This window comes from Lissotriton helveticus, chromosome 5_1 (assembly GCF_964261635.1).
Source record: "Lissotriton helveticus chromosome 5_1, aLisHel1.1, whole genome shotgun sequence".
Classification (NCBI taxonomy): domain Eukaryota; kingdom Metazoa; phylum Chordata; class Amphibia; order Caudata; family Salamandridae; genus Lissotriton; species Lissotriton helveticus.
The window spans coordinates 1776630026-1776646034 of record NC_136065.1 but is presented as its reverse complement, the minus strand read 5'-3'; the positions used below and the strand labels follow the sequence as shown (position 1 = coordinate 1776646034).

Genomic DNA, 16009 nt, shown 5'->3' with positions numbered 1-16009 from the left:
TACGGTTTCTTTTCTCAGGTGCACTTAGTCAGGCTTTGTTGTCTTTTGCCTAGAGTGTCACTATTGCTGTTCTTTTTCTGCCCACTGAGCTGTGGTATGTGTGTCCTGATCACACTCTCAACTGACTTGGCATTTTGTTTCCTCTATGCGTTTAGTTTCGGTTCTCATGGGTGATTGATCCAGGCTTGGATGTTCTTTGCCGGAACGTTCACCATTCCTTTCCTTGTTCTGTGCACTAAGGTTGTCGGTGTGCAGCGCTGCTTGAATGTTGTTGGTGAATTTACCTAGTCTTACGAGAGTTTGTGCAGTGTTGTTAGTAAAGCACAGTTTGGATACACCCCTACAACGTCTAAGGTTGTTGCTGTGGCAGAGTGGGATTAGGAGGCTCCGGCAATCGTTATTAAAGTAGGGATAACAACATAACATATGTAGCCAGGACTCATGGTGGTAATCACAGAGCCTGCAGGATGCATGCCCGTCTCTGCGGGCCCAAAGTGGGTTGAAATCGGCAATTGGAATGATCTGCAGCCTCATATGAGTGATTTTATTTCGGGAGAGAGGGCATGGGGATATTTGAAGTATGGTTGAGCATTCCACTTTATGTAAGAATCATCCAGGGCTGTGAAGAGGGGCTTATGTAGAAGCCTTTCAATGTCCCTTTCAAATGAAACTAGAGTAATTTGTGCATGTATTGCCCTTTTCCACGATGGCATGGAGATGCTTTGGTTGGCCATGTTTGTTGTTTCAATGTGCAGGGTGCCCATAGCTTGTAGAAATTGAAAATTCCATGTGGAATGCACGTCCACAAATATAGTATGTAGTGCACATCCACAAATATGGTATGTAGTTGGGATTTCAGAGACAGTGTTGGGGCATGCACAATGCGGATGTAATATTTAATTAGGTCTCCTTGACAATGGAGATCTGGGCTGGCCAGACCCAACTCCAGCCTCGACCTCAGCCTCGAGCAAAGTTTCTCCAGCATTATAGTAATTAATATACAGAACCAGGATCTCTGGACCCTCCTTCTTTGCCCTGAATCCAGCCTCAACCTAGCCTGCCTTGCGTGCCAAGGGTAAGCAAATATTTTTTTGTATGCTTGTATTTGGTAATTCGTTAGCCACAGACCTAGTTTCCCTTGGAGAGCTCGGTGATTGTATGACAAGAGTAGGCATCAGCTTGCTTGGCTCATAAAACATTTAGTATTGGCTCGGCTGTGGGACTACGTAGTTGGCGGGTTAAGTGTCTCAGGCTATATGTGACCCCAGCACCCTTGACCTTAGATGTTTGCGGTGGGCCCCAGGGGTTGCCCTTTCATTGAACCATACTCCCAGATAGTTGTAGCTGGTGCAGGTGGATATTCGCTGTTCACCTATTTGCCATAGCGCGGATTTCATTCGGGGATACTTGCCAAAGATCATTACCTTTGTTTTCGTCTGATTTACCTGGAGTTTGTTCACCAAATTGTACATATCAAAAACGTTAAGGGCTCTCTGTAAGCCCATTTATGTGTGATCCATGATGATAATGTTATCTGCGTATTTTAGTGTCTGCAGACATGAGCTCCCTATTCTTGGTTTAAATAAACACGCATCTTCCAGGTGCATCGGTAAATAAGAACAAATACTACAGCCCCAAATTGCCCTAAAAGTGGAGTACGTTCTAGCAATAGAGAACCAGTGGGAGCACACACTCTGTACAGCTACCAAAAATCTTTCAAAGGTCGGGAAGTCTAAACCTGTATTTATTTGTGACTGTCCTTGATCGGAAACGCCAATTCTATGCCAGGAGATATCTATTGAAGGGGTCTTAGTGGAATGCCTTCCAAATAGCCCGGACGATGTATTTGCATATGCATTCCCCATCTTCCATTGGTATCCGACTCCTACACAAAATTAAGAGATATCCATGTTGAAGCTTTCTTATAGCTCGAGTGTAGCCAAGCCAATCCTGATACACAGAGCTACTTCTCCATCAGAACAGTTTCAAATTCCTCTCAAGTTAGTGACCGGAATCCTGACAATGAAAAAAGGCAAAGTTGTTCATCTAACAGAGTATCTCAATTTATTGTCCTGGCTCTTAACTACAATGAATTTGATCTCTTAAATATTCCTCAGGGATGTTGAAAAGTCATAGCCAAGGCCTGTACTTAAATGACAAATAACATATACGGCAAAATAGACTTGTTTCGGTATATAGTGCTCGTGTAATAGCATTCACTTGTTCTCCTTTCCACCCAGGCAGATACTATTGTGCCGGTTACAACTAGCACGTTCAGGTCTTTCTCACAATTTGGTTAGGGTACGCCTGGGGGCAATCTCACTATTTCTTAGATCCTGAAACCAAACATCACTATGGTCTAATATACAAATTAATGAATTTATTAGAGGGTTCTTGAGAGCCTTTCCTCTGTTTTAGAAACCTCCTTTTCATTGGCAATTAAATGCAGTCTTATCACAGTTAATGAGAAGCAAGTTAAACCTATCCGCAGAGCAGAATTAAAACATCTGTGCTAGAAAATGTCGCTTCTGTTAGCTCTCACTCAGGCCAGAAGAATCAGTGAAATTCAGACTTTTCCCACAAAAGAGCCCCACATACAATTCAAAGATGACAAGACCATTTTAAGAACTAATCCTCATTATATTCCCAAAATCCGATCCGACTTTCACTTCAGTGATTCGACAATTTAAAAAAATCTTTATCAAAAATCCAACCAATGCAGCAGAATGAGCACTCTTTACATTGGATGTCAGAAAGTGCCTAATATTGTATTTTAAAGTGCTAAGACATTCAGAAAATCAGATTAACTACTTATAGTTTTCATACCTCAGAGAAACAGACATGTTCTGACAAGGAACAGTATAGCTGTTGAGTCTCAATGCCTATGGGCTTTTGTCACAAAAAGTCTGGGAAGACTCGAGTGCACCCCACAAGACGTTAGCCACATGTATCGCCCTCTTTGGGGAATCCTTACCTGACATTTTAAAGGCTGCTACATGGGGCACCAGGCATATGCTTACTAAACATTACTGTCTGGATACCACAACGAAAGGTGATGCAGCAGAGGATCAGGCAGTGCTACGCCATCTTTTTCAATGAGGTAAGCTCATCTTTATAACTGAAAGCCTTTACCTACACTGCCTACTTTCTACCTCTGCTGATAGCCTACTCTGTCAGGTTTATTACTGCTTACTATTCTGAATCATGCATGTGAATCTATGAAAGATTCAATACTGGAGAAAACACAAGTTACATGCTTGTACACTGTAGTTCTCCAGTAATTCTATATTTCATAGATTCACATGCAATCCTCCATTTTCCCCGATAAGAGCTCAGCACATTTTAATACCTTTACGCTTGTGCTTAGAAATCTGAGGTAAAGAGTGCTTCTGGAGATGCTTCCTGAATGGCTATATATAGTTTGGTTCTTATTAAAATTAAGTGAATTGCTTAACAATTGCACTTATCTAAGCCTTGCTATATAATACTTACTTTGTACTACTTATTATAATTACCATGACACCTCCACTTCAGCAACGGGGAAGATTCAAGCATATGTATCTATGAAAGATATCCATATCATTACTGGAGAACTACAGTGCACAGGTAAGTAAGTTACTTCTTTCCTTGCTTTAGATTAAGGAACTCCTTATTGCTCGCCTGAATGTATGTGTATTTTGTCAACAACCTCCCCTTTGCCTTGGAGGTGGCAAAGTTGTTTAGCCAAGGCTCATCTCTTTCAGCTGGGGGTATTGACTGAATCACTTTGTTGCTCCCCCAAGTATGACAATATAAACATATAAATGCTACATGCCCCAGTATTGTAACTTTCATAGATTCCCATGCTTTTGTATCATTCCCCGTCGTCGGAATGGGAGTCTCGGTAACAAACATACCATAGCAGTAGGTACAAAAGAGAAAGAAAAAGGCCTAGGCCTCATTCCCTTTTGTAGCATATCACCCTCTTTTTGTAAAAGAGACCAAACTTAGGCATCAGCCAATCAGAAGAGCCTCGCCCCATAGAACCCTCCTGAAGGAACCTCAGAGCCTCAGATTTTCTACCGCACGTTGTGCTTAGGGAGTCTCCTTTGAGCTCTGCTCATTTCAACTCTTTTCAAAAGGTTTTTTCTTCAAGTTTTCTCTTCAGGATTTAGAAAAGGATGGCTGACAAGGAAAAGAAGAAGGCCCTTTTCAAACCATGTTCCACCTGTGGCAAGAAAGGGTTGTTTGTGGAGGATAAACATAAGGATTGTATCTATTGCCTCTATCCGGATCATAAGGCAGAGGACTGCAAGATCTGCCGCACTTTTTCTACCAAGACCCTCCGAGATCGGGCTGGTAGACTCCTGACCTGGCTTCAGAAGGAAAGGAAACATGGAGTTTCCAGTGACAGTGAGGATTCATCGTCAGCTGTGTCTTCTAGAAGGTCAGTCAAGAGGGGTAGGGGTTCCCCTTCTCTTTCTGTGGAACATCCTTCTAAGGCCTCAAAAAAAGACCCCCAGAGAGTCTGACAGCCTAGGTCCAGGCGAATCTCCTCACCATAGTGAAAAGGAGAGGGTAGGACCTTCTATGCCTTCTAAGGGTTTGAAGACTGATCCAGCCTTCAAGAAACCCTCTTCTCAATCTTCTGACAGAAGGTCAAAGTCCTCGACTATGAAGGCGTCGACGACGGAGGTTCAGTCGACGAAGAAATTGAAGCCAAAGTTAAAATTGGTTCCGTCGTCCGTCGACGGGCTCGTTGACGGAACATTCGACGCCGAAGGCATCGTCGACGACCGTTCCAACAGCGTCGACGGGAGGGTCACCGACGACAGCATCGTCAACGAAGGCGTTGACGACTACAGCGACGTCGATGGCGAAGTCGTCGACGAGGGTGACAGCGTCGTCGACGACGACAGTGTCGTCGACGAGAGCCTCAACGACGACGACTTTAACAATGACGACGGCTGGATCCTATCTCGTCGACGAGTGTACAGGCGTCCGCGAGGCATGTTCCGTCGACGATGTCTGCACGCACAGTACTATCGTCGACTGACGATTTTGGCATCAGAGAAAAGGATTACTATTTCTGTCACAAGGATTACGCCGGAGATTACATCTCCTAGGAGAGTAACCCCCTTGCCACCAGCTCTGCTATTTGATGAAGAAGAGTCAGATGAGGATGATCTGGACTCATATGGCTGCGCAAATAGTCACTCTCAACTTCTGGTCAAATGTCAGGAGACGGACTCTGAAGGAGGGTATGACCAGGAAGGTGGTTATCATCATCAGGCTGACCAATCACAGCATTATTCAGGTCAAGACATGGTTACGGTACCATCCTCTTTCCTGCAGGACCTGCATAAGATGTTTCAGGACTATAAATCTAAGGCTACAAGGCCGGTTCCGGCTCTAGTAGCGCCAGCAGCACCTGTCTCGGCTCCTGCCTCAGCGGCTGCTCCTGAATTACCTGCTCAGACGTCCCCTCAGCCACGGGCAACTATTCCGCAAGAGCCTTCCACACCTGCAGACGGCCATGATGATTCCTCGGATGAGGATCGTGATTCGGATCATGAAACTGATCAAGCTACTGAATGGGATGACTACATCATTCCGGACCCTCCATCCCCATGTCCGGATCCGATGGATTCCCCGCCAGGGAACGTAGGGGGTTTTCATCAGCTGATGGAAAGAGCGGCTGGCAGGTTCAAGTTGGCTATGCCTGCGGTGGCATGTTTCTTGTATGACTTCAAGGAACCTTATCGGAAGACGACAAGGGCCATACCTATAGTGCAACATCTTTGGGACGAAGGCCTTCAGGCTATGAAAAACCCAGCGACGGTGGTCCCTGTACTACCGCGTCTAGATAAAAAGTACAAAGCACCTGACGATGGGCCAGCTGCTTTGCGGGCCACCCAAAACCGGACTCCGTTATTTCGCAAGCGGCGCAGAGGAAATCCCGCAACCCCTCTACTCCCTTGACAACTCCTCCTGACAAGGAAGGACGGAGATTGGACAATGCTGAGAAGAGATTCTCTTCGATGGTGAGTCTTCTGGTGCGAGCTGCCAATGCCCTGGCAATATTGGGCAGATATGACCCCCAGCTTTGGTGTGATGTCGCTCCGTTCCTGGATCAGCTCCCTCCGGAATGGAAATCAGAGGCAAAAAAGATCTTGCAGGAGGGGGAGGCGACCTCAATGGAGATCATTGACTGCACCATGGACATCGCCACAACGGCGTTTCGTTCGTTGGCTGGGGCTGCAGTCCTCCATCACCAGGGGTGGCTGAAGGCGACCTGGTTTCGACCTGAGATACAAAATAAGGTCCTAGATCTTCCCTTTGATGGGGAGCACTATTCGGAAAGCTAATTGACGATACTCTCCAAGACATCAAAAAAGACATGGAGACTGCCAGATCTTTGGGTACGCTTCAGTACCGCAAAACTCCTTTTAAAGGATCCAGAGGCAGAGGTACGAAATACAGAGGATCCTATCAGCAACAGCGATATTCATTCTACGGCTCAGGATCCCAGCAATACCGCCAGCCTTATCAACAAACGCAGGGCCAATCCTCCAATTACTCCAGGCCTTACAACAAGGGGAAACAGGCTAACCGGGGACGTGATACGTCCAAGCGGCAATAGCGGCCTCCTAGCTCTTCCTACTGTTCCCTCCTCCAAGAAGTCATCAGTTGGAGGCAGGGTAACCGAATACCTTCGGAATTGGTCCAAGATAACATCGGACCGTTGGGTGCTCAACATCATTCGGAAAGGCCATACCTTGGAATTTACGCAAATCCCACCACCCAAGCCCCCTGCAGCCATTCCATCGAAACACCTGCGTCTTCTGCAGCTCGAAGTTCATCAGATGCTCCAGAAGGGTGCTATAGAGCCGGTTCCCTCCGACCAAAGAGAACAAGGGTTCTATTCCAGGTTCTTCCTGGTAAAGAAGACGCTGGAGAAATTGCGCCCCTTTTTAGATCTCAGGGAGCTCAACACCTATCTCATCTCCCTGTCTTTCCGGATGGTCTCTCTTCAAGACATCTTGCGGCTCATCAATCCGGGGGATTTCATGGCCACGCTCGATCTCGAGGATGCGTACTTTCATGTACCGATTCCCCCAGCACACAGAAGGTTTCTACGATTCAAAGTAGCCAAGAGCCACTTTCAATTCAGGGTTTTACCCTTTGGTCTTCGCTCAGCTCCGAGGATCTTCACGAAGGTGCTGGCGCCAGTAGCAGCATTCCTGCGAAGGAACCATTTTCAAGTCTTCCCCTACCTAGACGACTGGTTGCTGAAGGCCTTGTCCAGGGAAGCAGCGCGGGACGCTGTTCAGGCTTGTACAAACTTGTTTCAAAATCTGGGACTCACTTTAAACAAAGACAAATCATCCCTGGTTCCGTCCAGAAAGGCACGTTTCCTGGGAGCTATCCTGGACTCAAAACTCTCAAAGGCTTTCCCAACCCTGAAAAGGAGGGAAAAACTACAGACCTTGGCTCGGGCCTTACGTAAAAGAAGGTGTCTTTCAGTATGCCGCTACAAATCTCTGCTGGGGGTAATTTCATCATGCATACCTCTGATTCCTCACTGCAGACTGAGAATGCGTCCTCTGCAGGAACAACTAGACATCCAATGGAAACAGGTTCACAGATCATTCGACGACAGGGTGACCGTCACTCCAATGATGAGAAGAGCGGCCTTATGGTGGACAGATCAGAGAAACATGTCCCAAGGTCTATCCTTCGTAAGCGACCCGTCTCCTCAAGTAGTAACAACGGACGCGTCATTGGAGGTTTGGGGAGCAGTGATGCAAGACCTACATGTCAGTGGCCATTGGTCTCCTCACGATCGACGGCTCCACATCAATCTCTTGGAACTGAGAGCGATAAAACTGGCTCTACAAGCCTTTCTTCCTCGCGTAGGGGGTTCACAAGTGCTCATCAGAATGGACAACACCAAGGCCATGCATTATGTGAACAAGGAAGGAGGAACCAGATCTCTTCCGCTGTCGCAGGAAGCTCAACAGATCTGGGAATGGGCGATCCTTCACGGGATATCGCTGAAGGCAGAACACTTGCATGGGGTTCTAAACGAGAACGCCGACAGGTTGAGCAGGTTATCCTCAGTCAGTCACGAGTGGGAGTTGAACCAGCGAGTTCTAGAAGAGGTCTTCAGCCAGTGGGGCAGACCAGCAGTGGATCTCTTTGCCACACCGACCAACAAGAAATGCCGGTCTTATGCAAGCAGGCTTCACCACCGAGGATCATTGGGGAATGTGCTTTCGATAGCCTGGTCAAGGCCATTTGTCTACGCCTTTCCCCCCATCCCTCTGATCCGCGGCTCATCAGGAAGATCAAGGTGGAACCATGCAGGATGATCTTGATAGCCCCTGCTTGGCCGAGACAGTTCTGGTACACGGAGCTCCACCTGTTGTTGCTAGCTCCTCCTCTTGCCTTGAGGACTATTCCAGATCTCCTCACAATGTCCGAAGGACAGGTTTGGCACCCAGATCCACAGTCATTACACCTGACGGCATGGCTCCTGAGCAGCAAGAATTTATGAATCTCCCCATCTCAAACGAAATTAAGGAAGTCCTCTCCCAGGCGAGGGCTCCTTCCACGAACAGGACTTACCGCTTTAAATGGAAGAGATTTTGTATTTGGTGCAGGATAGAAGGAGTTGACCCCTTTGCTTCAAAACCTCATCAGCTTCTACCTTATCTTCTGTCCCCAAAGGTTCATTTGGCAGCCATTTCAAGATACAGACGGTCTGGGTCTGGACCTTCGTTGTGGTCTTCCAGGATTGTTAAACAATGTCTTAAGGGTTTGTTCCGGGTCTTTCCACCAGTGAGGCCTCTGCCTCCTACTTGACACCTAAATCTAGTCCTCACTCAACTCATGAAAAACCCATTTGAACCAATTCATCATTCTGACATGAAGTTCCTTTCATGGAAATTGTCTCTCCTTCTCGCCCTCACATCGGCAAGACATATTGGAGAATTGCAGGCTCTTACAATCCAGGAGCCTTTCCTACAATTTAAAAGGAACACTGTTATCCTGAGAACTAACCCTAGGTTCATACCCAAGGTACCCTCGGACGCGTTCTTTCCTCAACCGGCTACACCAGCGGAGAGGTCGCTGTATTCTTTGGATGTACAACGATGTTTAAAATTCTATTTGGATCGTACCAAAGGATTTCGGAAATCCTCTCAATTGTTTGTTGCTTTTGGTGGTCCAAGCAAAGGTCTCCCGCTGTCAAAAGAGGGGATAGCAAGATGGATTACAAGTGCCATTCTACATTGCCATACTGCAGCAGGGAAACCACTGACCAGCAGAGTTAAAGCGCATTCCACAAGATCAGTGGCTTCTTCAACAGCTCTCTTCGCGGGAGTGCACATCAAAGACATTTGCAGAGCTGCGACTTGGAGCAGCGTGCACACCTTTACAAAGCATTACTGCTTGGAATCCTTGCAACAGGAGGACACGGCCGTGGGCCAGGCGGTTCTGAGGAACCTCTTCTACTAATTGGTGAGCTATCCTTTCTATCCCACCTTCCTTTATTCTGCACATTTTGTATCTTCATGTATTGATGGCTATTGCAATGTATATTTATGCCACAAAATGTGTTTTTTACTCTGATACAAAATCATGGGAATCTATGAAAGTTCCAATACTGGGGCAAGAAAACAAGTTACTTACCTGTAACTTTGGTTCCCCAGTATTGGTAACTTTCATAGATTCCCATGCGCCCACCCACCTCCCCGAGGAAAGCTCAGCCTACAGCAGATATGGTGACTGTTACACAACGGCTACGAAAATCTGAGGCTCTGAGGTTCCTTCAGGAGGGTTCTATGGTGCGAGGCTCTTCTGATTGGCTGATGCCTAAGTTTGGTCTCTTTTACAAAAAGAGGGTGATATGCTACAAAAGGGAATGAGGCCTAGGCCTTTTTCTTTCTCTTTTGTACCTACTGCTATAGTATTTTTTGTTGTTGTTTTTTTTGTTTTTGAAGACCTTTATTACACCATTCTGCAAGAACACAGCTTCTGGCCTACAACCCAGGGGGCCGGCCGCAGATATTTGAAACATACGTTCATCCAGCCAGCAGAACACAGCCATGATGCCGACAGCCAAAGGCCCGGCGGCGTAACAAATGTTGAAAAAACATATTCAAACTTGCCGTGTCAGTGATAAATCGCCTTGTAGCCTTAAATTTTCCGAAGATCACAGTCAACTTAATGAACTAAACAAACCCCCCCAACAATTCTGGGATCCAGTTGGACGGCTACTCGATTGCTGAAAACCGGATCAAGTGAGGTAAGCGGGAGTCACAGCATCATGGAGACACTCACAGTAGGTATACACCTGAGGCCTTATTGAAGAACACAAAAACCTGTACCAATGTAGGATGACATCCCAAAGCAGTAACAGCAGAGGAAGTATTATGCATCTGGAGAAACAACAGACTCACACCGTAAGCAGCTTCATAAGGGTATGAACAGTCGTGCGCCAACCGCCTGGCAGTCTGCAACACACTAGTCAGCGCCGTCATGAGCAGGGCAGCGTGCCAATAGAGAAGCATGGATTAAGTTCAGTCATCATCAGAGAGCTTCGCCAACATGTATGTGGTGTAAGGTCCCCAAATATCTCTTGGTCGTGAGCCAGATGTCAGCTCTTCATAATAACATGTCAGCTGATCACGACAATACGCCATTTCCTCTAATCAAGTGTTTACATCAGGTGCCCTTCTCCCTCCCCAGCAGGCTGCCACTCTGCGCTTGGCTAATTGGAGCGCCAATGTGACCAAGCGCCTTACACCCAGCGGCACACCAGACACCATACCCAGCAGGCATAGGCGCGGGTCCATATCAACCGTTACTAACGTCATCTCAGTCAGTGCCACTGTTACATCTGTCCAGAACGCAAACACTCGGGGACACACCCAAGCCAAGTGTAGAAAATTGGCTACATCCATCCCACGACGCAAACACACAGATGTGTTGCGGAGTCCATATTTAAAAAGTTGCTCCGGAGTGTAATACCATTGTTGTAAGAACTTATAGTGTATGAGCCTAAAATTCCCGTTAGCAGCAAAACTGCCAGTCATAGTACAACATTCAGCCCAGTCATCATCCGATAGCGGTTCCGGCAAACACGCGTCCCATCTAGCCCTTGCAAGCGCATTCACACCACCTTCATCTTCTTGCGACATCCTGTACAATCGCGAGATCATCTTCACCCGGGAATTCGCCGTATACAATAACTGCAAGGCGCTCAACGTAGGCGGCTCCACCGGAAAGGACGGGTAGTGATCACGCACCGCAGCTCGCAATCTAACATAGGTGAAAGTTGCCATAGTATCATTAGTCGTCTGGGCCAATAATGTCTGTAAGCCAATAAATTGGCCAGCCGGGAAAATATCTCCCATGGTGTATATCCCAGCACCCTGCAACAGCTGAAGTGCACCCACTTCGCTCGAGACCGAGATGTGCGCATGATGCAACAGAGGCATGGCCGGTGCATACAATGGCAGACGAGCTGCGCGCTTCCCTAAGTCCCGCCACGCCACCCCCGTGCGCTGTACCGTGTCCACCTCACCCTTCTCGTACACTGAATGCCGATTCACAACCATCGCCTTTAAAGGCAGTGGATAGGTCGCCCCAGCCTCGATCGCTACATGCGGTGTGTATGGCGTTGCCGAGATCCAATAGGAAGCAAAGTGGGCTTGAGCACACAGATACTACAGTCTCATATCCGGCACTGCGAACCCACCCAGCTCATAGGGCTTGGTCAGAGTGTCCCATTGCACTTGAGGTTTCTTCCCCCCCAGGCTAAAGTGATTAGCAAAGATCGAAGCGTAGTAAAAAAGTGAGCTGTCAAGGCAAGTGGAATGTTTACAAAATAATGTAAAAATTTGGGGAGCACCACCATTTTGATCAGGGCTACCCGATCCGCAAACGACAGGGGCAACCGTATCCAGCGTGTCACCTGATCTTCCAGCTTTGAAATCGCCACTCCATAATTAGCACGAATCATTTCTTGGGCGTCCCTGTGTATCCAGATCCCCAGATACCGAACCGGCTCTGAAGCCCATTCCAAAGGGAACTCTATCGGAAATGGAAGAGTAATATCAGTTAAAGGCAGTATGATTGACTTTTCCCAATTTATTGACAGTCCAGAGAAGCGTTCAATTTGGACGTATTCTCTGATCACCCCTTCGAGATATCTATCTGGCTCCCGGATATAAAGCACCATATCATCAGCGTACATAGATACTGCCAATGAACGAAGAGGAAAACGCAAAGCCGAGGCTGCATGTCTTTGCCGCAGGATACAAGCTAGAGGTTCCAGAATAAGAGCAAACAATAATGGTGAGAGCGAGCATCCTTGCCTCGTTCCTCTCTCTATAGCAAAAGGCGCTGATACTCGACCATTAACCCGCACTCGCGCTACCGGATTGGTATACAGTAAGGTGATCCAGGACGTAAAAATATACGGCACACCCATGCGATGCAACACCGCCAGCATATATTTCCAGGCTACAGAATCAAACGCTTTGGCAGCGTCCAGGAGGACCGCCACCGCAGCTAGTTCAGGCTTGAGTAAATGGAGAACTGCGAACAATGCTCTCAAGTTATGCGTCGTTGAGCGCAATGGTACAAAGCCCGACTGATCTGGCAGCACCATAACGGGCAAGAGCAGTCGCAGGCGAGTAGCCAACACCTTGGCGAGGATCTTCACGTCCGTATTCATCAGAGATAAGGGACGATACGACTCACATCGGTCCTGTGGTTTACCTGGTTTTGGGAGAACCACTAGTAGAGCCTCTCTCATTGTCACTGGAAGTTGTCCCTGTTCAAAAGCCTCCTCCAGCACCATCGCCAAATGTGGCAGCAGCAAGTCCACATACTCTTTATAGAATTCAGACGGTAAACCGTCGGTACCGGCAGCTTTACCATTAGGCAACGCCGCGATCGCATCCCGCAGTTCCCCCTCTGTGATGTGATGCATTAAAAAGTCTTGCTGCCCTTTCGAGAGCCAGACCAACGCTACATCCTCTAAGTATTTCGCCACATCTTCCTCGTCAGCAGTTTCCCTACACTCATACATGTTCGTATAGTACTGTGTAAAACATTCTAATATACCATCCACATCCGTCACAGTCCTGCCACTCTCCCTAATTTCTTGAACCCCACAGTGTTTAGCCCAAGGTTCTTTGATTCTGTCCGCCAGACCCCATCCAGGTCTACCCCCTTCACCATAATACCGTGCCCTAGTGCGCTTGGATAAATAGTTCACTTCCTGTTCCGCCAGCTCATTGTACTCAGTAACTCTCGATCGTATTTCAGCCAACAGAGCGTCAGCTGGCTGCTGTTCGCATTGTCGCTGCAGACCCAGCAGTTTGCGCTCCAATCTATCCATAGAGTCCCTAATCGATTTGAGCACTCCAGCTTGCATTCCAATACATGCTCCCCGCACCGTCTCTTTAAAAGCCTCCCAGACAATGCACGCTTCTTCCACCGAACCAACATTCTTATCAAAAAAGACCTCAATCGCCTCGCGCAGTTGCTCACGCATCACCTGATCAGTCAACGCCCCAGGTGGCAGTCGCCATGTAAACGGAGCGTGCGCATGCGCTGGCATCCATACTTCCATCAGCACAGGCGCATGATCAGACAACGTGCGGGGCAAATGCACCGTCTTCGCTACCCACCCACTAACATCCTTTGTCACGAGCCAGTAATCCAAGCGCGACCAGGTATCGTGTGCAGATGTATAACAGGTACCTTCTCTCACACCCGGATGCCCAAGACGCCACATATCCACTAATCCCAATACATCCATGCCATCCTGAACCGCCCCACTCGCTCGTTTTGCTGTAGCCTGTCGCGCCTCCTTTTTATCTAAAGCACGGTCTAATGTCACATTCAGATCATCCCCACAAATGGGGCAAAGTATATACCCTATTCCATAAAGTGACATAGAAATCAGGGTCATCGATGTTCGGCCCATACACGTTAACCATTGTTATCAGCGTGCCACATAGTTTACCATGTAATATAATATAGCGGCCCTCTTTATCTACTTCTTCATGCATACACACAAAGGGGACATTCTTTTTAATCAAGATCATAACAACCCTGGCATAGGAAGAGTACGAGGTGGCCACTCTCTTACCCGCCCAGCGACTAGCAACCGTGTCCGCTGCCTGCCCGCTAAGATGCGTCTCCTGTAGGAAGACTACCTGCACATCATGCCTGTTCAGATACGCAATCACCTGCCTGGTCTTTTGTGGCCTGTTGAGACCCCGCACATTCCATGTTAGGCAAGTGATTTTCCCCCCCTTAACCATAGGTGTCTTCAGAATGCATGTCCAGCCAAATATCCAGTGAGTCGTTACCCATCTCCCAGCCCCACAAGTTGAATGTTCCTTTATATTGTACATAGATCCTATAGCAATCCACAGTGTATGCCGTCCAACAAAATCGGATTCCCCAGCGCATCCATTCCACCCCCCAACCCACGACAGCTTTCCCAACCGGCCAAAGCCAACCCCCCATCCTCCGTGGTCTTCTGCCCACAGAGATCGCATATGCAAAGACAGACCAAATAGCAAAACCAAAACCAGCCCACCAGCCCAGGTCCAAACCTGCCCACCCCCCACCCACTTCGGCCCCCCCAACCAGCCAAAGCAAACCCAAGCCCCCCAGCTCCCTCCCCCCTGCCAAACTACAAACAGAGCGTGGGGTATTCCCATAAGTGGGGGCATAGAGGCACCAAACTCCCGTTTTCAGAAGAAACAGGAGGTGACCAAGCAAACAGGATAGGCAATCCACCCCTGTTGCCCCATACCGTCCCCGGGCCTTCAACAAGTGCCAATCTGTAGAGCAGGAGGTAGCAGATGCCAACCCCTCAGGGACCGACAATCGTCATTCCACACCTCAAACTACTTAACACTATTCCGACTGTAGAGGCCCCACAATCGTTACACTACTTATAGGTGCCAGAGCTATAGCATATAGAACATAAGGCAAGATATAGAAACCACAGAACATCATCTCCAACAGTATAGTAATCAGAACCTGAACCCCAGGAGCACAGCAGCTGCATAAATGTCCCATACTGCCAAGATATACACCAAAAAGGAATAGTAAATTCACAGACCATGAAGCTCCCAACTCGCAAGTACCTGAAATACTGTAACAAAGCAGCATCCTGTAAGGAGAAAGGTTAAAAATACAGAAAAGGAGAACCATCTCCGTCCGACAATGTACCAAGAGCTCGATAGCAAGCAGCTGCCCGCACCCCAAGCCCAGGAGGACAGTTAGTTATCTTCAAGCAGTGCGTCATCACCGTCCTGCGCCCTAGCCGAGTCCCTCTTGCGCTTCTTCTGTTTTTCGCATAATCCAGGGCTGCCTTCGGCGAGGTAAAAGTGTTGTTGTCCGCAGGTGCACCTATCCGCAGCCGAGCTGGATACAACATAGCATACGGAATGTCTTCTGCCCTAAGAATCTGTTTCACTCCCGCAAATTCTTTCCGCGCTGCTTGCACAGCCATAGTAAAGTCAGGAAAAAACTCCAATTTACTACCTTGATAGTCTATAGTGCCTTTCTCCCTTGCCATGCGCAGCAGAGCGTCCCTGTCGCTATAATTCAAAATTCGTGCAATTATGGGGCGCGGAGGTGCTCCGGGCACCGCACGTTTTGCCAAAGAGCGATGCGCACGCTCCACAATAAACATTTTAGAGAGCTGGTCAGATCCAAATATATCCACAAAGAGTCTCTCCATAAAATCTTCCATCCTGCCCACATTTGTGGATTCCGGCAGCCCCGTTACGCGGATGTTGTTGCGCCGGGACCGCCCCTCCAACTCCTCATTCTTAGCTTGTATTACCGCCAGCACCCTTTCCATACTGAACACTTTATCCGTCACTGTGGTGAGGCCATCCTCCGTTGCGGACACCCTCTGCTCTACCTCATCCATTCGCTCGTTTTGCCGTTCAAATTGTGTGGACATATGGTCCAACCTGTGGTT

The 16009-nt window shown here is 47.9% G+C and overlaps 1 protein-coding gene across 7 annotated transcripts in view; it reads left to right on the top strand.

Moving 5' to 3' along the window:
* The window catches only part of MAP3K3 (mitogen-activated protein kinase kinase kinase 3), a 2022699-nt gene that overhangs the window by 1381317 nt on the left and 625373 nt on the right, over positions 1 to 16009 (top strand). The gene's annotated exons all lie outside the window — the stretch shown is intronic.